We start from the raw sequence: 22,266 nt of genomic DNA, 5'->3' as shown, positions 1-22,266 counted from the left end.
GATGTGGGTTTAGCAGTAAAATCACAGAAGTAAATTGAATATAGTGGGAATAAATTACTTCAGAAGTGTGAATCCTGAAAGTGAAAGATGTAAGTTAAAAATGAATGAGAGCTGATTGAGATTGAAAACAGATTTGCAGTGGTAAAGTATACAGAAGTGATTTTAAGATTCTCAAAAACAATGTGGTAAGGAGTTCAGCATTCAAATTGTGTGGATAAAACCAAATTTATATATGTTACCCTTGACTAATGTTTGCAATTTATTTTGCTTAATGTTTCTTACTCTTTTCATATTACTCCAGAAATAGGAGAAGACTGCTATGCTTCATGCTATGAAGAAAAATGATTGAAACAAGACTTGGAATTTTATTTTAAAGCTATTAGTGAAACAATTACTTGAAATGTCATTGCTGGAGTAAGAAAAGCTTTATAGGACATTAAATATCATTTATCCAACAAAATGAACTGTCGTAATAACATTATAGAATACAGAATACGACTTCCAAGTCCAGCCCATTCACATCTTTCCAAAAGCAGATATATTTGAAATTTCAAGTGGGAATAAAATGGCGGGAGGGGAATGTAATAAAACTCACTAGGTGATACTGCTCTGTCTAAAAACAATTAAGAATGATTTGCTCCCTGATACAAGCAATACAATGATAATAAATAGTGTCAACAGTTAGATGTTTGTTTGGATATGGATCAAATTTATGCATGAAATTTTGGACAACTGCTACAGTAGTATCTGCAGAAACAATTTAAACAGAGAAAGAATATATCCCCAAATCCATGAAAAAGGTTAAAAAGGGTTGATGGAAAAGATCTTGCAACTCCAACAGAAGATCAAAGTCTGCCAAGTTATTTCCATCTGTGACTTGATTACGAATTTCGTTAGGAAGTTACTGAATACCTTACTTAATATGCTGGGGAGGGGAAAAAATCAATTATTTTTTTTGTGGAAGTACAATATCTATGCATTTTCAAAATTCAGGGTGAGAAGCCTAATGCTGAAAGGAGGGTGGGAAAAGTCCTGGCATCAAGCCAGGAGGAAATTAAGTCCCAAGAAATGCAAAGTATTAAATAAGTTTCTATTCTGTCCTTAAAGAAAAGATAGTAAATTAAGTTTTCATGATTTTAGTAAGTACTAAAATCAGCATTTTTCTTGGCCCTTGTGCAACACTGTTTTTCATATGTTACCTAATGTTATCCAAGGGAACTCTGCGACCTTTTGTAGACAAGAGTTTGGACTACTATTCTAGGGGGCTGACTTCTGAAAAGTAGGTGGGAACATATCATACACCATTCCAAATTCAAATAAAATAAATTTTCTTCCTTCTTGAATGGTTTCATTCAGTTAATTGGATTTAATTTGGTGTATCATACATACTTACTGATCTTGATTCTATCCAGAGGTGGGTTCCTACCAGTTCGCACCTATTCGGTAGAACCGGTTCGTCAAATCTACCGAACCGGTTAGAAGAGGTTCCACCGGTGGACCCGGAAAGCAGGCCACACCTACAGAAGAGGTTCCAAAAATTTTTGAAACCCACCACTGGTCCTTGGATAGGATTATTCTACACTATCATGGTCATATTTATAAAACTCAGTGCCTCTGTGAAAGCTAAGGATGACTACTGCGTTTGTGGTGCAATCAGAACATTGCGTGTGTTGAAGTTGTTTTAACGCAAACCAAAGATGCCTTTTGAGAAACAAGTTTACATCCTATCCTTATGCATGCCAGTGCTGTGTGTGAGGTGATTTAAGGTGGTTCTGACAAGTGTCGTCGGCATCTTCATATCCGGTCACATGGGCGGCAAGCCGCTCCCATCCGGTCACATGGGCGGCAAGCCACTCCCACAAAGGAGGCCACACCCACAGAGTAGGTTCGAACAATTTTTGAAACCCACCACTGATTCTATCCCTCTATTAATGCATCCTAGGGCTGTGTTGGCTTTCTTGGCAGCTGCAGCACACTAATGGCTCATATTTAAGTGGTTGTCCCTAGGACTCCAAGAGCCCTGCCACAGTTACTGGAACTATTGAGCAAGGTACCACCTATTCTATGTCTGTGCATTTGGTTTTTCCTGCCTAAATGTAGAACTTCACTTTTGTCACAGTTTCATTTCGTACTTTTGTTTCCTTTTGTTATATAGGTCCCAGTGTTGAAGTCTATAAAGATCCTCCTGAATCTTGAGCTTTCTGATATTAGAACTGTATCAAAAGCTGGGAATAGAAAGAGAAATATTGTTTTATGTTTCATGAACAAATGTTGAATAGAGTGTTAACTCTCTCTTTGTATGTGTGTGTGTGTGTGTGTGCATATATGTATATACTGTTTTTTATTTGTGCTGATAAATAAATAAAGGGAGACTAGTCTAGATCTATTTCAAGCTATTTAGCTCTCATCAGCTAGCCATACCCTTACTGGGATTTGAACCTGGGCTATATACTTTATATATGTGTATACACACACACACAAAGGGCGTTTTGCAGCGACAAGGGCCAGGACCGGTGCCGGCGTTCCCGGAAGTTAATTACTTCCGGGTTCACCAACCAACCGGTACGTGCGAACCGGGGCGAACCGGGAGGAACCCACTCCTGGTGTGTGTGTGTACGTTACTCTAGTACTGTATATGAAGCATATTTTAGCTAATGCTGCACTGACATTCTCGTTATTCTAGCAATGCACTTTCCTGACTCAATAAACTAAAAACAATATACCTTACACTGCACAGTTTTCCGTCTTTCTTCTTGAATGTGAATTAGCTCAAGGTATATAAGTATTACTATATTCAACATTTAATGATGAACTGACTGCCCCAAGATGAAATGGGTGATTGGAAGCCTAGATGGTTTGTGAAGGATGGAATAATTTATGGAGATTTAACAGTTTCATTAACAGCCTTTGTTCCAAAAGCAGCATTATCTATTCAAGAGAACCTCTATTTTTCTTTCTTCTCAGTAATTCCAAGAAGAACATAACATTCCTAATTTATCTCAACCCGAGATCCTTCTCAAGATTTCAAATATATGGTTTTGCAATAGTTCCACAACTATCTTACGCAAGTCCATTTCTTTATGTTTGGCATGTCAAACCAGAACTATCTGTGCAATTAAAATTTGAGTCTGTACTATTATTGCTACACATTGCTGTACAGAGGGTGTTTAAGTAATATAGTAGACTACTGGAATACTAAATGTTCCCAGTGTATTAATATTTTACCCTCAGGAACTATTATAAATTCAGTATAACAATATTACATAAAAGATGTTAACTAAATAAATAAACATTTTTCATAGCTATATTTAAATACAAATAATAAACTGTTTAGTGAAAAATGATCTGATCAGAATACACTATGTCAGTTAATGTTAAATAATGTACACTTCTTTGATTAATGCTATTTGATTTCCAAATTAGGTTAAATAATATGAGACCTGTATAGGTGAAATTAGTCCATTTTCCAATCCTTTGTTTTACCTTCAATGTTGTTGTGAAAGACTATTTGAAACTGGGAGAGTATTCAACAATATAAGACATTGCTATCTGAGGAAATATCCTGTGCATATTTTCAATAACAGATGGATTATTTTCAAAATGGCTTGGGTATGCAGAATTTGGATAAATTCCGTGGCAGACTACAAGAGATGCTAAATGAAAGAATAGTAAAGGATTTGGTACTAGCAGTACATGATTGCAATGCAAAAGTGGGGAAAATGGAGAACATGGCCATAGGAATTACAGAATAAGTACTGCCTCAAGCTATGTAAATGCAAACTCTACACTTCAACATGATCAGATGTACAACATAAGAAACTGTATGGCTATAAAATAGGAAGCAGGAGAAATTCAATCCAGTTGATTAATCACTTCAGGCACGGGATGTGAAATTGTTGGCGTCCAATTTATGGTAACTTGGAAAAATAAAGAGAGTAAGTGTGCCAACACGTTTTGACCTGAAGGACATAGCATCTTAAATTTAAAATCTATGTAAGGAACATATTCCATATGTTTACCTTATGTGAAAGAGATCTTGTGCACTATAGAAAGAAATAAGAGGCATGATGAAAAACAGACTAAAAAAAAATATTCCTAATGTTTCCAAGAGGAAAAAAACTCAAGTTTATTTCAAAATAAACTATTAAGATAACTAAAGAAAGATAGAAAATAAAGATCTTCAGCCACAAGAACAAATAATGATTGAATTCATGTTTGCAATATCAAGCCACAAAGGACTAGTACAAGCATCTCAATCGAGATATTAGCAAAGGAAGCAAATAACAAGAAAGGAAAATCTTATTTAGACAATAAGAAATGAAGGAAAAGATACCCAAAGAAGAATAATCACAAAAGAGATTTAACAGAAGATACAAAAGATGTCATATTTAAATTTTACATTTGCAAAAAGATAATGCAGTCATGAATTTACTCCATTAATAAATTAAATATGTGTTGTGGCCCGCCAGATTCGGACAATGAGGAGGTTGGGGAGGAACATGGGTCATTCCTGGAGTCTAGGGAAGGCGCTGATGAGGGCTCTGTGTTGGAAGCAGAGAGGGGGCCAGAGCCATATGCCAATTAGTAGCTGCCTTCGGAGTCAGACACCAGTGTGCAAATATGCAGAGTTGCCAGATGAAGGGAACAGTTAAAAAACAGGGGTCGACTTGGGAGCAAGGCCATCAGTAGACAATGAATGGCCCCCTCCCAAAAGAAATAAAAGAGGAGTGAAAGAGGAGTTTGCAGGAAACAATTAGTTCTCCTTGAAAAGTTCGGTCAGCTCTCCAAGCCAGATAAGGTGTGTGACTGTAAATCCTCCCTCGAAAGACTTTGCTGTATGTGAATGAGCAGAATTCACAGTAAATTAATAAAAGGGTTTTTTGTTGGGAAAAGGAATTTGCTTCGTGCTCTTGGGAAGCCTAGGTCAGAACAATATGGCATGCAAGAGATTAGGTGTGAAATAAAAAAGCACCCGGTGGGATGAAATATGCCTGGTTTACAGTTACAAGAGACAGTTTGATTGCTAACATTTATATGACAAGTATGGGGTAAAATTTGGCTTAGAGATTGAAATGACCTATGTTTAAGTGTAAACCTAAGGAGGGAGATGCAAGAGAAAGTACAAATAAGTACAGAGAGTCCTTGACTTACAACAGTTCATTCAGTGGCCATTCAAATGTTACAAACAGCACTGAAAAAAGTAACTTATCATTGTTTTCCACCTTTATGACCTTTGTAGCATCCCCATGATCATGTGAACCAAATTCAGATGCTTGGCAACTGATTCATACTTATGACCATTGCTGTGTCCCAAGGTCATGTGATCTCCTTTCCCAACCTTTTTACAAACAAAACTCTCCGCAGCCCGGCTCTGGAATCAGGTGAAGAATCTTGGCAAGTGCGAGTTCACCGGCGTGGCAAAGAGGTCCACCAGAGGGGTGTCGAAGCCCCGACAGATCTCCCGAAAAAGGTTGTCCAGGGTCGCCCAGCTCAGCCAGTCCACCTGGTGGTTGGATAGGCCGGAGATGTGTTCCGACACCAGGGACGACAGATGCCATTCCGCCCATGCGCTGATCCTCAGGGCCTCCATCCAGAGAGCCTGAGAGTGAGTCCCTCCCTGACGATTTATGTGGGCCTTCATGGCCACGTTGTCCGTCAGTAGAAGCACATGACGGCCCTCTAAACCATCCTGAAGTGCTGTAGGGCCAGGCGCGCTGCCTTCAGTTCCAAACAATTTATGTTGTGTTGGAGATCTGAGGCAGTCCACCGACCCTGCGCTAGTCTGGAGCCCATCAGTGCCCCCCAACCAAACAGACTCACATCTGTGGTCACCGTCACTCTATCCGGCTCCCAAACGGAGCACCCCCGTTGCAGGGCAGGGGAGAGCCACCACGCTGGCCCGGGGATAGGAAGAAGGGCTCCAAGCCCGCGGAGGGGAGGACGATCGCCCCACAGGGCTCTCCCCAACCGCACGAGGCAGAACTGTCCCTTGGGCCGCAGCTATAATGTAGAATTTGTTTAAATTTAGAATCTCCTATTGAACCAATTACAAGGATCTGATCGAATAAAAAAACTTTCCTACCTAAACCAATGCTCAAACAGTGCTTGGACCAAAAGACTGAGAGGAAAACTGGGCAAGAATGGAAGGAAGAAGTATTTAAGAAGTTTTCTCTCAGTCTTTGGACAAGTCAGGCTTTGAGAATACCCACACGTGACACCTCCCTCTCTTCCACTGGAAAACGTTTTGCTTCTCATCCAAGAAGCTTCTTCAGCTCTTCAGATGGATGAAAAACAAAACGCCTTCAAAGAAAAACCAGAAACTATCAGTCAGGTAACTATGACCTAAATGACTGAGAATCTCCAGGCACTCACTTAACAAATGTTTCACTTAACAATATATATTTTGTGGGCTCAACTGCGGTCGTAAGTAGAGGATGACCTGTAAACTGTTACATAAATACATTTTTGCTTAAGATCATATCCAGAAAAATACAGCTACGTATGGGAACAAAAATGAACAGCAAGCTTAAAATAGACAGAATGATATGAGTTACCTACTACAATATAAATGAGCAACTGGAAAAGCAACAGAATTATGCTTCAGATTTCTCCTGTTGACAACCGCAGGATGTTTTGTCTATAAATTACACCAGAATGTACAATATATTAACATTAAAAACTCACTGTTCCTATAAAGCCCTGATATCAGAATGGTCCTGTCACTGCACTGCTAACCACAATCTTCCATTATTGCTGAACACTTTAGATTTTATGGCAGAAATCACAATGTAGGAGGAAAGCCTCACAAGATGTGCAGGATGGCAGAAATCACAAGGTAGGTAGGAGAAAGCTTCACAAGGTGTACTGTTGACTTTAAAAAGTGATCCCCGCTTGTGCATCTCTTCTGTAGAAAGATACTGTACCATAGACGACATCACTCGCCCTGGGCAGTGGGTAAGAAATCTCACTAAATAGCAAAATAAAGCATTCTGATTCTGTGGGGTTGAATATTTATAACAGATCTGCCACTTTATATAGACTACTTGCCACGATTTAGGGAAACAAAGCCACGTAATTTTTTTTTAATTGCATTTTTTTAGAAAAAAAAACTTTTACAAATGTTTACCTCCCCCCCTGCCCTTCCCCCGACCCCCCCCCCCCTCAACCTTCCCTCTCCCTGACTTCCCAGAACCAATACAGGGTATAAATCTTTAACAAAGATGTTCTAAAATAAACTTAAAGAAAGCTAGTATCATCTTTCATTTGAGCTTTAACTCCTCTTTTGTTAGGCTAACTCTAAACAGATTATATCATTCCTTGTTTCTTCAGTCATAAACTATCTGGAATTTCTTAGTCCCATATTTATTTTGAATATAGTCAATCCATCTTCTCCACTCCAGTTTATATCTGTCATTTGAGTGGTCCTTGAGATATGCTGATGTTTTAGCCATCTCTGCTTAGAGCCAAGGTGGCGCAGTGGTTAAATGCAGCACTGCAGGCTACTTCAGCTGACTGCAGTTCTGCAGTTCGGCTGTTCAAATCTCACCGGCTCAAGGTTGACTCAGCCTTCCATCCTTCCGAGGTGGGTAAAATGAGGACCCGGATTGTTGGGGGCAATATGGTGACTCTGTAAACCGCTTAGAGAGGGCTGAAAGCCCTATATAAGTCTTATTGCTATTGCTAAGTTTGTTACTTTTAATATCCATTCTTGAACAGTAGGCAAATCTTCCTTCTTCCAGTATTGCGCCACCAACAGTCTTGCTGCCATTATTAAATACAAAATCAAGTTAGTCTCTATAACAGTACAATCAGTAGTTATACCTACAAGAATAACTGAGGGGTAAACTTTATCCTTTTTTAAAGAACATTTTGCATAATCCACCATATTTAAAAATATGGAACGCTTCACGAATTTGCATCTCATCCTTGTGCAGGGGTCATGCTAATCTTCTCTATATCGTTCCAATTTTAGTATATGTGCTGCCGAAGCGAGCACACAAAGCCACGTTATTTCAGGGTCCCAGAATATGGGCATATTGCATCTGATCCTCATTTAACAACTACATTTGGAACCAGCTACTTGGTTGTTGAAATGGCTGCTAGGTGAAACCATGATTGTGCTAAATGTCAATGAAGGTTCTCATTCCTCCAGGTAGAAATGTTTAAAAATTGAATCATGGACTTATTTTCTTGTTGTTTTGAGGACAATTTGTTTTTATAACAAAAGCACCGTCTTTAACAGAATGCAAACTATTTGAAAACCTGGACTTAGAGATCCTTTTAATGGTCCTCATTGTTGCACTCAGGTGTTAAAACAGCTTTTCAAAAGCGAATAGAATGTAAATTGTAGCTTGAGCAACCACTGTGGTAAATAGCAACATTACATTTAATTGCTAAAAGTCATGTGATATGCAGCATCTCATGGCACTACTCAGAAATGTGGTTAATAGCATGTCTGCCAGCAGAGTCTGCTGTTAATTAAGCTATACTGCAATTCAAAATTTGACTATTCCCATCACGAGGTTTTGTTGCTCGTTTAGAAGCAGCACATATAAATACACAGAACGCTAACTCCAGAATGGTGTTTAAAAAGAACCCAAAGTTATTATAGGCATAATGTAAAACCACTGCAAGGAACCATTATGCACTATGCAAGATAGAAGAATGGGGGAGACAATGAATAAAATGTATGGATTGGATCAACAGATTATAGTAATGTCTTGCTGGAGCAGCAAGATATATTAATAGTGAGAGTCTCGTGAACCGACAAATGCGTGCCCGACAACAGCGCGCCCACAAAACCACGGCAATACAACCGCGACGTCAACAGCGCGCCCATAAAAGCGCGTCAACAAAAGAGCACCGACAGAAGCACGATCAGGGTTAAGGTAAGGGTTAGGGTCAGGGTTAGGGTTAGGGTTAGGTTCAGGGTTAGGTTTAGGGTTAGGTTTAGAGTTAGGGTTAGGGTTAGGGTTAGGGTTAGGGTTAACCCTTGTCGGTGCGCTTCTGCGCTCATTCATCAGTGCGATTTCGAACTCGTGGTTTTCTCCCCGCGGTTTTGTCGGCGCGCTTTTGTCGAGCGCGCATTTGTCGGTGAAACGAGAGTCTGAGTTGTAAACATTTGTTCATGGAATTCTACTAGACTTTTGTCTTTAAAACTGAGTAGGCTTTTAATAATAATAGTAATAGGACAGCATGAGATGAGGAATGAGACTGACTCAGTTTATTTCATATTCACTATCATATTCTTTCTCTGAAGAAACATCATTTGGAAAGTACGGATCCAAGAAATAGCTTCTGATACTCAGTCAAAGATTGGGTGTGTTTATGAGTGTTAGAAACTATAAAAGGAACAGGAAAACATTAAGAAAAGAGTTGATTAATGCACTCACCTGAAGGATACGTAGAGCAAGAAATCAGAATAAGCTTTCTGAAATTCAGGCTATATCTCTACGCTATCTTGGCAGATTAAATGTATTTAAGTAATTTCAGATAGGTAGGTAATTAGATAAGGTTTCAGAGCATAGACAGAGCTTTTCTCACAAACCAATGATTTTGGGGAGGGGAAAAATACTTCACAGCAGTCATCTACTTGCAAATAAAGCCTTGTTTTTTCTACCATGAGGTGTGGCTGCGCACTCATTTCCAAAAATAGAAAACTCCTCAAAAGATTATTGTATTTACATGGAATTCTTTTTTTTTATGCTGAATTAGGAGGCGGGGAATTGGAAGACCTCTGGTATGATTTCTGCATTAAACAAAGGTCTCATTTTTTGTATCCTGCTTGGAGTGAAAGATAAAGAAAAACAAAGTGGCATGAAAGAACCAAAGAACAAGACTATAATTTACAAGAAGAAAACTAAATATTTTTTTTCTAAACAAGGATTCTACTTTCAGGTGTCCTAACAATAGTTTCCCTGAATAGTCCACCATCTCTTCCTGGGAAGCCTTTGGGAACAATTCTGGTTGAGGAAAATATAAAAGGCAATTTGATACAAAAAGAAAGATATGTTCGGAATTCCCTCCATTCTTTTCAACATATGGCAAATACCAATCAAAAAGGAAATTGACTGAAATTAATTATTTGAAAAACAGTTAAAGAACTAATAATGTTGCCTTGCCCCTTTGCAAATTGGGAAAGCAGAATTTTAATTGCCCAGTATGCATTATATAGAAGTGCCAACGAAAAGTGTTCAAAATTTCACAACACAAGAATGCTATGGCCGAACTGGATTTGAGGTGCAGTCACCAAGATGACAACTAGATCTTAACAAAGAGGAAAGCTTCTTTTCTTTATCATTTTAATCAAACAAATTTTGATATATAATTCAACCATGTGCGAATTTTTACTAGAAAACTGATATCAACTATCTTATTATATTTCAGATTTGTGAGCTAACCACTCAAAATTTGGATTCTACACCTGAATTTCTTGTTTTTTCTCTCTGTGTGCGCATATTTTATTTCTTACATTATTTTAAAATATATAATAAAGAATTGGGAAAATTTCCAATATAAAATATCTAAATATCTTCAATAATCTACATATCAAACCTCAGTATAAAAAAAATGTTCTTACTTTTCTTCAAGAGTAACTTATTTAGTTTAGCCAAAAGAAATGTTGATACATCCAACATGAATAATTTTTCTTTGAAATGTAGCCTTGATGAAAAATCTTTCATTGGTCCAAATTAGAATGCGACTACCTGTCCCATAATTTGCCAAAAAATTAAATCTTCTCTAGTAAAACTTTCAAGTATGGGTTATATTTCAACTGGCATATTTATCCTAAAAAAAAATTAATTAAAATAAATCCAAATTATTTACCATACAAATATAGGAAAAAAAGAGAAAGCATCTTTGTAAATCAGAATAGATTCACTAATGATAAAAGAAATATAATTATTAAATTTGTTGCTCCTTCTTATTCTTATCTATTCTCATACAACATAGAAAAATAGAGCTGATTTAACCTACACTGTAATAGAAAAATGAGGAATTCAATCAATCTATCAGAACAGAGCTGAAAGGGACCTTGGAGGTCTTCTAGTTCAATTCCATGCTCAAGCAGAAGATTCTATACCATTTCAGACTTCTTAAAAGCCTCCAGTGATGGAGCACCTTCTGAAGGCAAGCTATTCCATTGATTGATAGCTTTCACTGTTAGGAAATTTTTCCTTAGTTCTCAATTGCTTCTCTCCTTGGTTAGTTTCCAATCACTCTTTCTCGTCTTGCATTTTGGTGCTTTGTAGTTGCCTTTCAAATATTGGAACATAGCACTCCTAGTCCTTCTTTTCATTAGTTAGAGATACCCAATTACTGTAACCCTTCTTCATATTTTTTAGCCTCCAGCCCCCTAATCATTGTTGTTGCTCTTCTCTGCACTCTTTCTAGAGTCTCAACGTTTTTTTTAATATTGTGGTAACCCGAGCTAGATGCAGTATTCCAAGTATGGTCTTACTGTTTCTGGGGGAAAATTGAAACATTCTCATTTCCATTATTAAACTTGTTTGTTTGAATATTTTTGAACTGTATTTCTACAGTTCATTAAAAAATTCTTTTACTTTCAAAGTAAAACTATACTTCTTGCCTGGACTTTTAAAGGAAGGCAATTTGGATGTTTTAGAAAGTCAGTTTAATTGGAACTGTGACTCATTTTTACCAAGTAACCTTGGTAAACCAAGGTAACCAAAACTGATGTTATCCTTCATATCCAAGTGTTAAAGAACTAGCTAAATCATCTACTCTATTATCAAAGATACTGGGTTTTGTTTTTTGGGTGGGAAAAGCTATCTACATAGTGCAGTAGCTATATATAAAGTACACACAAATAGCACAGATGAATAAAAATACATTCTGTGTGTTTGAAAATGTATATATAATTTTACCACTATTGTAACCACAATGAGCAATTTTCCTGAACATCCCACACTACTCTTGGGACTGTACACCAAGTTCAGAAAAAAGAGCTGAGGCTAAAAATATATTCCATCTCTATATCAAAAAGACCATTCAAAATCATTGCTACAATAAGTTTATACGGACTATCTGAAACAAACAAATTTTGAATAAATAATTCCAACAGTATGTAATTCCTCCAAATTCTAATTAATATGAACTAAGATATAAAGACAATTTGAAAATATGCTATACTATTTACAACAATCCATCTTCACTGTCTTTTTAAAGTTTTCAGTTGATTTATAATGGCAGCTAAAAACACAAAAAAAAAACAGGAAACAATTATGGCACAGATTATCCCAAATTAAGTTGAATATATTACTTTCGAAGATTTTCTTTTTTAAAAGGTAAGCTTATCGTTGGGGGCATTTTTTGGACTGTAACGTGAATCTATCAAGTTCAATTAAAATCAAACATGGAAATGAATAAATAATTGATTGCACCAATAAATTAAATTAAAGCTTTTTAAAAAGTCATTAAAATTTTCCTTAATAACAGAGTATCTTCTCTGAGAATTCCATGCATCCTGGCTTATAGGTTAAAAGATATAAAGAGGAAAATACTGCTTTCTTCTCATAGTAAACTCATCACAGAATTTAGTCTTATAAACATCAAGTAGTCCAACATAACCAGCAAGATTTATAGCTTGAATCCAGATTTCATAATCCAAAACCAGTTACCTAAGCATTACCCTAGCTCTGCTTACCTTGCTTTATGGGAGTTCGATTCCATTGAATCATATGCAACACCATATGATTATACATAGAGAATATGTTGCAAAGCTCGATAATATGAGCACATATCCATCCTGATATTCCTTTCTATAGGAAACAATAATATTCCATATATAATTTAGCTTATTGAATCTCCCCATGTGCCCATGAAGATATTACTGAAACTAAGTTATAATAAATTGTGTTATTCCCAAATGTAATTTTAAGCTTATACATGAAACAGTAATATATTACAAGTATCTATGTCTTTGGCCAATGAAAAACCATTATAATCATATATAATATCTTCTTGCATCACATAATAAGAATTCCCATATGGCATGGTAAAGAAAGAACTGTTCAATAAGCTGTAGACACAACCTCTCAAAAACTGAGAACAATTAATATTTCAGTCAGGAAGCAATCATTGGATCAGTCAATTCTACTTCTTAATCTCATAGGTGTCTAGGAACCAAGCTACATAGTGTCCAACAACCTACTAGCAGAAAAAGCAGGGCCTACAACACAGTTGTTACACGACTACTGTGACTGTTATCTGCAGGAAATGGGCACCAACTCTAGCAATAGCAATAGCAGTTAGACTTATATACCGCTTCATAGAGTTTTCAGCCCTCTCTAAGCGGTTTACAGAGTCAGCATATCGCCCCCACAGTCTGGGTCCTCATTTCACCCACCTCGGAAGGATGGAAGGCTGAGTCAACCTTGAGCCGGTGAGATTAAAACCGCTGAACTGCAGATAACAGTCAGCTGAAGTGGCCTGCAGTACTGCACCCTAACCACTGCGCCACCTCGGCTCCTATTGTTCCAGTAATCTTTAAAGGCACCCTATTGTAAAGTATAATGCAATAGTTCAGTTGTGTAGTGTCAGGAGCATAAGCTGCTATCATCAAGATCTCCTGCTCTAAAACTGACTCATCAGCTGAAGCGGAGAAAAGATTCTCCCTGGTCACACCTTATATCTGCAACTCCAGTGGTGTCAAACTCACGTTGTCACAGCGGCGTCACGTGATGTATCAGGACTTTTTCACCCTTCGTTAAAACGGGAGTTCAACAGCCCTGTGCTACTCAGTAGGAACCATACATCCAGGGGGAATGGCCAAGATGCACACTTTATTTTTGAAGGAACACAATCCCATTTAGACCTAATTCCAGAACCACTGTTTTCGAAGGGCTAGAGGTTTTGTTGGCAAATAGTAATTCTCTCTTGTCGGGGGTTAATCTAACTTCATTCATTTACCAGATCGTAAATAAACGTGGTCTTACTATAAATGGACTTGGCATTTACCATTAGCAGTTTAAAGCTAATCACCAGTGACCCATCATGCTGGAGCCAGAATCAAGGCTTTGGAGCCACACATACAAGCCAAGAATAAATGCTGGTTTCCTTACCCTTGGAATAGTTTATCTAATGGATATAGTCCTCTGTTGATCATCATCTTTTCTTACCTATTCCCTGTCATACCAATCTCACTTCCACCTCCATAATCTCATATTCTGGCATAGCTATATTTCTGCATAAATTTAAAAAACATACTTAACAAAGCTATTTGATAGAAACTGGGAGTGAATGGGAACTTTCTTACCCTCTTACTGCAGAAAAATCAGGAGTTGTCACCTCAAGGCTGGATTATTGCAATGCGCTCTACATGGGGCTACCCCTGAAAAGCGTTCGGAGACTACAGCTAGTCCATAATGCAGCCACGCAAGCGATATTGGGTGTACCGAGATACACCCATATTACACCTATCCTCCGCGAGATGCACTGGCTGCCAATTGATCTCCTAACTCAATTCAAGGTGTTGGTCATTACCTTTAAAGCCCTACATGGCTCAGGACCAGCGTATTTGCGAGACCGCCTACTGCCACATACCGGTACCTCCCAACGGCCGATAAGATCCCACAGGGTGGGCCTCCTTAGGATGCCATCAGCTGGACAGTGTTGGCTGGCGGAGCTTCAGAAGAGAGCATTCTCTGTGGCTGCTCCGACCCTGTGGAATCAACTATCCCCAGAGGTCCGGACCTCGCCCATCCTCGTGGCCTTCAGAAAAGCTGTTAAAACCTGGCTGTTCCGGCAGGCCTGGGGCTGTTGAACTTATTATGTAGGGTCCAGCCCCAATCAGAACGTATGCGTGTTGGGGAATTTTTAAATTATTTTTTATTTTTATTTTGTTTTTCTTTTCTTGTTCTTGTAAGCCGCCCGGAGTCCTCCTGGATTGGGCGGCCTATAAATCTAATAAATTGAATTGAATTGAATTAATTAAACTTCATCTGTACATTTATGGATAATTTATTGTCATAAAACAATGAAAGACATTTTTAAAGTAATAAAATCAGATAACGCCACAGAACAAAAATCCAACCCATTTGGGCGAAGAATTGTCTAGAACCTGACAAATTAGGTGCACGTAAGAAAAGATCTTCCTCCAATCCAACCTTTTAAAAACATATTTATTTTATTGAAAACTGAAATATGACTGGGACAGTTATAGACTGAGCAGATAACCCCACAAACATGTTGTCACGTCAACTTTTTTCTTTACGAGCAAAGCAGTTTGAGAAGTATTAGGAAAATCATGTATGTAAGGATTCACAATAGCAAACACTTCAAGAATCTATAGTAAGTCAGCATCCAGATTTAAAACTATCGTCAATTATACAATACAATACAATAGCAGAGTTGGAAGGGACCTTGGAGGTCTTCTAGTCCAACCCCCTGCCTACCTAGGCAGGAAACCCTATACCTGGGATGGCGAACCTATGACACGCGTGCCAAAGTTGCCTTTTGGTGGACAGAATTATATAAATCACAAGCTTGAGAAAAAGTTCATAGACTTGAAAGAAAAAAAAATAGAACATCTATAAAAAAATTAATGAGAAGGTCTGTAATTCGATTCTAAGTCAAATTTTCTTTCTGTCCGGTGGTTATTTGGAAGATGCTTTGTTTCCAGTTCTGTAATTATATTAGGTGACAAATACTATTTGGCATTGATTATGTATTACAGTCTACAAATCTGCATAGATTTTAATCTTTTAGAATGAAATACACTTAGACAATTAAATATTTGCCATTAATTCATCATGTAACTATACAAACTTAAGGAAAGTTTAAATTTAAATGGATTAATATAATAGTGCACAGATTTTTCTTAAAATATATAGTAAATAGAAAATTGTTGATAAGTTTTCATTTAGTTGTTGTATTTCCTAATTCCTTGTTTGAAATTATTTAAATCAAGACACCTTTTAGAGAATCTAATTCTCCTTCATCACATATTTCACACCCAGTAATGACACAAAATAGTTCTGGATTGAAACACAGAAATCTCTGGGTGTTCTGTTGCATATTTCCGATTTCCAACTGTTTTACAGTAGCAGTAACAAAATGTATCCCACACAAGGAAGGCTAAATTATAATGCAGACATAAACAATGCTTGGGATAGCCAGAAGTTGATTTTTGTGTGGGTGGATTTGTTCAGTTCTGGTATTTAAAACAAACACCACAACTTAGAATTCTTAAATTCTAAATATAGTTTTTGTGTACCAAGCTCTCTCTGAATTCTCTGAAATCAGAATAAAGCTTCCGGGTCTTAAAACTCTCTACTTGTTTTATTTGTTCTTCTTTTGTTTTCAGAAACTAAAAAAAAAATATTATATAGGTAGTTATTGCTAAGCAAGGCAGTTGTTAAGTGACTCACATTTTAAAACCTTTTCTGATATTGTTGTTAAGCAAATCGCCACACCTGTTGAGGGAATCATGCAATTGTTAAGTGAATGTGGTTTCCCCCATTGACTTTGCTTTTCAAAAGCCAGCTATGAAGGACACCAATGATAATCACCTGACCTCAGGACACTGAAAGCATCAAATACTAGTTGCCAAGCACCCGAATTTTGATCATGAGACACATAAGTCTTAAATACATTAAGAGGTCTTAAGAAGACCAATAGTCACTTTTTTCAATGCCATTTGAACAGGTTCTAAATGAATGATTGTAAGTCGAGGATACCTGTAAAATATAATATAGATGAAAATTCAGGGTATTTCATCAAGAGTTTATGTTTACTACCAATTACTATTCTTTTAACAGAGTGTTTCAGAAATTTTCTTTCAAAAGTCCCACCAAACTTCTGTCGCCTCTGACATTTTGTTAGACAACAGATGTTAAAAATAGCATTATTCTTTTAAGATTCCTGTATTGCTTTTCTGTCACTTCAAGCTTTCTTTGATCTTAGCAGCACCGCTCAAGAACATTTTAGACCAAAAACTAATGCTTTCTGTCAACTTGAAACTGCTCTAGAATACTAACTGCATGAATGTATAAGAGATATCATCAGTCTTAAATTTCTTTTAAAAAAAACTATTTTAGTACAAACTACTTAAAGCATCCATTATTATTATTATTACCACTACTAACCTTTTTTACATTTGATAGAGCATACCTAAATAATATTCTTAGGAATTATTATATAAAAAGCTTCTGTTAACAAAAAAGAAAGAAAAATGAATTAATGCAGTTTTCTGGATTAGAAATCAGCAACATTTTGGGTCCTGAGTACCATCTCAAGTGACAGTCCAAGTATCTCTCTTAGAATTTGTTAAAACACCATTATGTTCTCACAACTCACTGATATCTAGCATAAGATTGTTAAATCTTGCAATATTTCTATAGATTTGCCTAATTAGGATGCTGAACTAAAACAGTGTTATCCATTCACTTATATAAATTACAGATCATATAGAACCCTCCAGTTCACTGTTAAGGCAGGATACTTTCCAAAAAAAAAAATTAGTTCTATATATTTCATACTGATAAACTTAAAACAAGTACAATTACAGATATCACTAATAAAAAGTAGCATTGTAATTACTCTATTAACTTCTGTTATTAGTTCAAATGAATGATATTAGAATGTTATTATCATCCAGGGTATTTTCTCTCACCACTGATGTTACCTTACTTTTGGGCATTGAATCCAAAAAGGTCTAATACTGAACATCCACACAAAATGCCGCCACATTTCCTACCAAAATGGTACCTATTTATCTACTCACATATAGCATGCTTGTGAACTGCTAGGTGGACAGAAGCTGAGGCAAGGGATGGTAGCTCAATCTATCACATGGGGCTGGGACTTGAACTATAGCAATAGCAGTTAGACTTATATACCGGTTCATAGGGGTTTCAGCCCTCTCTAAGCGGTTTACAGAGTCAGCATATTGCCCCCAACAACAATCCGGGTCCTCATTTTACCCACCTCGGAAGGATGGAAGGCTGAGTCAACCCTGAGCCGGTGAGATTTGAACAGCCGTACTACAGAACTGCAGTCAGCTGAAGGAGCCTGCAGTGCTGCATTTAACCACTGCGCCACCTCGGCTCTGTCATGACCATGTCCAATATCTTTAAGACAATTAGCCACAGCACCTCTGGTATTTGCTACCTTATTTAAAAACCCTGGATATACTGCAGGTGAAAAAGTGGCAATGAAGTTTAAAACATTTTGCCATTTGCCTATGTAATGCATTTCAGTGACACAGGGTCAACAGAATTATCCTAAATCAATAATACTTGCTATCAGACCATTAGTGATTGCACACCTCTTTAAATTCTACAGTCCCTTTTTCCTGTAATTGTTATCCAATCTCTTCTCTTGAATACTTTTGTCTATGATAGAATTCTCCCTTGTACACCTTATGATTTTTCTCTCCTTCATTGTTGTTATATTTAGTCTATTCTCTCTTGATTATCCTTCATTTAACTTTCCACTGCATTTATATTCCTTTCTTCCTTTCTCTTACAAACATAGGTATTTCAGACTCTAATTTTCTTAAAAACAATATATTTTCAGTTGTGGCTTTATTTAATCTTCCTTCACTCATTTAGCCATCTCCCAGATTATCTATCTGTACTGTTTAAAAGTTTGTTTACATGTAAGTGTGTAATTAGTATATTTTAAGCAGTGTAAAAAACCCTCCCCCCCATTCCTTTTAATTCTACAGTAATTTACTGAGTTAGTTTAAGCCAGGGGTATTAAACTCGTTATGCGCTGGCCATGCCGACCCAGTTGTGGGTTTCAAAAATTGTTTGAACCTACTCTATGGGTGTGGCTTCCTTTGTGGGAGTGGCTAGCTGCCCATGTGACCGGATGGGAGTGGCTTGCCGACCATGTGACCAGATATGAAGATGCCGATGACATTTGTCAGAACCACCTTAAATTACCTCACACACAGCACTGGCATGCATAAGAATAGGATGTAAACTTGTTTTTTAAAAGGCATCTTTGGTTTGCATTAAAACAACTTCAACACACGGAATGTTCTGATTGCACCACAAACACAGTAGCCATCCTTACCTTTCACAGAAGCACTGAGTTTTATAAATATGAGCATGATAGTGTAGAATAATCACATCCAAGGACCAGTGGTGGGTTTCATAAAATTTTGGAACCTCTTCTGTAGGTGTGGCCTGCTTTCTGGGTCCACTGGTTGAACCTCTTCTAATCGGTTCAGTAGATTTGACGAACTGGTTCTACCGAATAGGTGCGAACTGGTAGGAACCCACCTCTGCTCTGACCCCTGGTTTAGCGAAGTGTGTGTGTGGGGGGGGGGAATCATGGTACGTCACATCATGACATGACACTGTGAGTTTGACACCCCTGGTTTAGGCCAATTACCTATCCCTCAATCCAACCTACTCCCAGTATTGTTTTTGGGGAAAAAAACCCAAACCAACAACTAAGGCATATAGTGTAATATATTTTAAACTCACAGAGAAAAAGCGGATATAGATCTAACAAAACAAAGAGACATGAGTATTGTTCTGAAAATTAATGTATCAAAACCAATGTAATCGTAATGAACAGGGAAACAGAGTAATGATTGCAAGTATAGAGCCGAGGTGGCGCAGTGGTTAAATGCAGCATTGCAGGCTACTTCAGCTGACTGCAGTTCTGCAGTTCGGCTGTTCAAATCTCACCGGCTCAAGGTTGACTCAGCCTTCCATCCTTCCGAGGTGGGTGAAATGAGGACCCAGACTGTGGGGGCGATATGCTGACTCTGTAAACCGCTTAGAGAGGGCTGAAAGCCCCATGAAGCGGTATATAAGTCTAACTGCTATTGCTATTGCTAAGTTATACATAAATGTCAAAAAACCAAGGCAAAGACTGTTCCACTAAAAAAAGTTACATACAACTGATCCTTGCACTTACAACCATTGCAGCACCTCCATGGTCATGTGATCAATAGTCACTTGGCAAATGGCATTTGTTTATTATAGTTAGAGCATCCTAGGGACATGTGATCATCATTTGTGACTTCCGAGTTGGCTTCCAGGAAGCAAAGTCAGTGGGGAAGTGCAAATTAACATGACCCGTCAAAACCGCGCTCGACTAAACCGCGCCCGATTAAACCGCATCACTGACGTCATCAACAGGGTGACAACAGCCAGCGCGGAGAAAGAAGGGTGCTTTAAATAGCGCTTTAGGGTTTACAGAGTGCTTCTGTCTCCGTGCTGTTGTCGCCCTGTTGATGACGTCAGCGACGCGGTTTAGTCGGGCGTGGTTTAGTCGGGCGCGGTTTTGTGGGTGAACCCAAATTAACACCTCATTCTTTCATGTTGTCACAGACAGATGTAAATTATGATACATAGTTGCCATAGCAGGATACAAAAAGTAAATATGGACAAGAGAATGACCGTTGGCTTACCTGAATGGTCATTCTCTAGGCGCTGCGGGAGTGCCCAAGCACGGGTTAACTTCAGCTTGCTGCCCAAGGACAGAGTTTAACATTTTTGTAGCTCCGCCTCTTGCTCCCCTCAGAGGCTCAGTTTTAGAAAACGAAGGAGAGTCCAAAAGGTCTGTAGATGGAGATGCAGAATGCCCCCACTGGTGTGCAGGACCCCGCGGGCACACTTTTCGGGTGGGGTTGGACACTCGCGCAGCGCCTAGAGAACGACCATTCAGGTAAGCCAACGGTCATTCTCCTAGGCGCTGCTTGGAGTGTCCAAGCATGGGACATAGCAATAGCAATAGCAGTTGGACTTATATACCGCTTCATAGGGCTTTCAGCCCTCTCTAAGCGGTTTACAGAGTCAGCATATCGCCCCCACAGTCTGGGTCCTCATTTCACCCACCTCGGAAGGATGGAAGGCTGAGTCAACCTTGAGCCGGTGAGATTAGAACCGCTGAACTGCAGATAACAGTCAGCTGAAGTGGCCTGCAGTACTGCACCCTAACCACTGCGCCACCTCGGCTCTTGCCAAAGCTATGCTGTCCCAGGGAGGGAGGGAAGAATTGTCCAAGCCCGCGGGGGTTGCGATGACTTGCTGTAGAACTCTTCTCCTAAATGAGGCCTCAACGGAGGCAAAAGCATCAAGTCTGTGATTTTTTACAAATGGAGCCCAATTAAACCGAATACAGTAAGCCAATTCAAACAAACAGGACAAAAATCACTAACTCTCTACTCACTAAACTCAAGCAGTGCTTGGACCAATAGACTGAGAGGAGGTCCACTGGGCTAGAAAGGCAGGAAGGAGCATTTAAGAAGTTTTACTCTCAGTCTTGGACCAATCAGGCTTTGAGAATACCCACACGTGACCACTCGCTCTCTTCCACTGGAAAAAGCATCCTGTAGGGCGACTGGATTTTTTAAAACTGAGCCTCTGAGAGGCGGAGCTACAAAAATGTTAAACTCAGTCCTTGGGCAGCAAGCTGAAGTTAACCCGTGCTTGGACACTCCCCAGCGCCTAGGAGAATGATTAAAGGAAGAAAACAAAAAGAACACTGAAATATTTTGAAATCTGATTTATTAAGGAAAAACGTCTCTGAAGGAACAATCATTGAGGAGAACTCCAGGAACTACTTGAAGCAAATAATTAATTTATTACCAGAATTAGTTGTGACTATATGAAATTTCATGTTTAATGCAGTGTTTTGCTATGCATTAAAAGCAAAATCTTTTTTCAGTTTCACACTCTTATTTCATAAACCTGCTCTGCTTGCATAACACTTCAATGAATTATATTAAACGCAGAAAAACAGAGTTATGGGATAGTAACATGGGATAATCTAAAACTGGATTTACAAAATTTTGAACTACAGTATTCAACAAAAAGTTTAATGCTAATGCAATCTACCACGCTTGAGAGTTCATCAAGCTTTAATTCAATTACTATTTTCAAGCATCAAACAGTATGAAAATGTATATTTGATTTACTCTCTGCATGATAAAGACATAATTAAAGATGAACCACTGTGGCTAGACCAGTTATTTCTGCTACTGCATTATAAAAAGCCACGTCATATACCAGATAAAGATTCCAAGCAAGAATGCTACCCAACGATTTTCAAAAAGTACCAAGAACAGGTGCTCTCCAGCTCAGGATCTGATCTTAGGAGAAAATAAGTTGCCTTCTGATTAATGAAAGATTTGTCTTTCTTGAATTGAGGCTCAGTTGTTAGGCAGCAGGGCTAATGATAAAATTAGATTTTCAAATATAATAGAAAATAATGATTTAAAATCAGATTTTAAAAAGTTTGAAAACAATTGTACTATAAAATCCCAATTAGGGCCTTCCA

At 38.1% G+C, this 22,266-nt stretch overlaps 1 protein-coding gene and 1 non-coding gene across 3 annotated transcripts in view; both read right to left on the bottom strand.

Moving 5' to 3' along the window:
- The window catches only part of CHST15 (carbohydrate sulfotransferase 15), a 75,377-nt gene that overhangs the window by 26,170 nt on the left and 26,941 nt on the right, over positions 1 to 22,266 (bottom strand). The gene's annotated exons all lie outside the window — the stretch shown is intronic.
- LOC116514479 lies at positions 7,890 to 7,996 on the bottom strand. The gene has a single exon (XR_004256118.1). It is a non-coding gene; the product is annotated as a U6 spliceosomal RNA (small nuclear RNA).

Source organism: Thamnophis elegans, chromosome 10, assembly GCF_009769535.1.
Source record: "Thamnophis elegans isolate rThaEle1 chromosome 10, rThaEle1.pri, whole genome shotgun sequence".
Classification (NCBI taxonomy): Eukaryota; Metazoa; Chordata; class Lepidosauria; order Squamata; family Colubridae; genus Thamnophis; species Thamnophis elegans.
The sequence above is the reverse complement of the archived record's forward strand: the minus strand, read 5'-3'. Positions and strand labels throughout refer to the sequence as shown.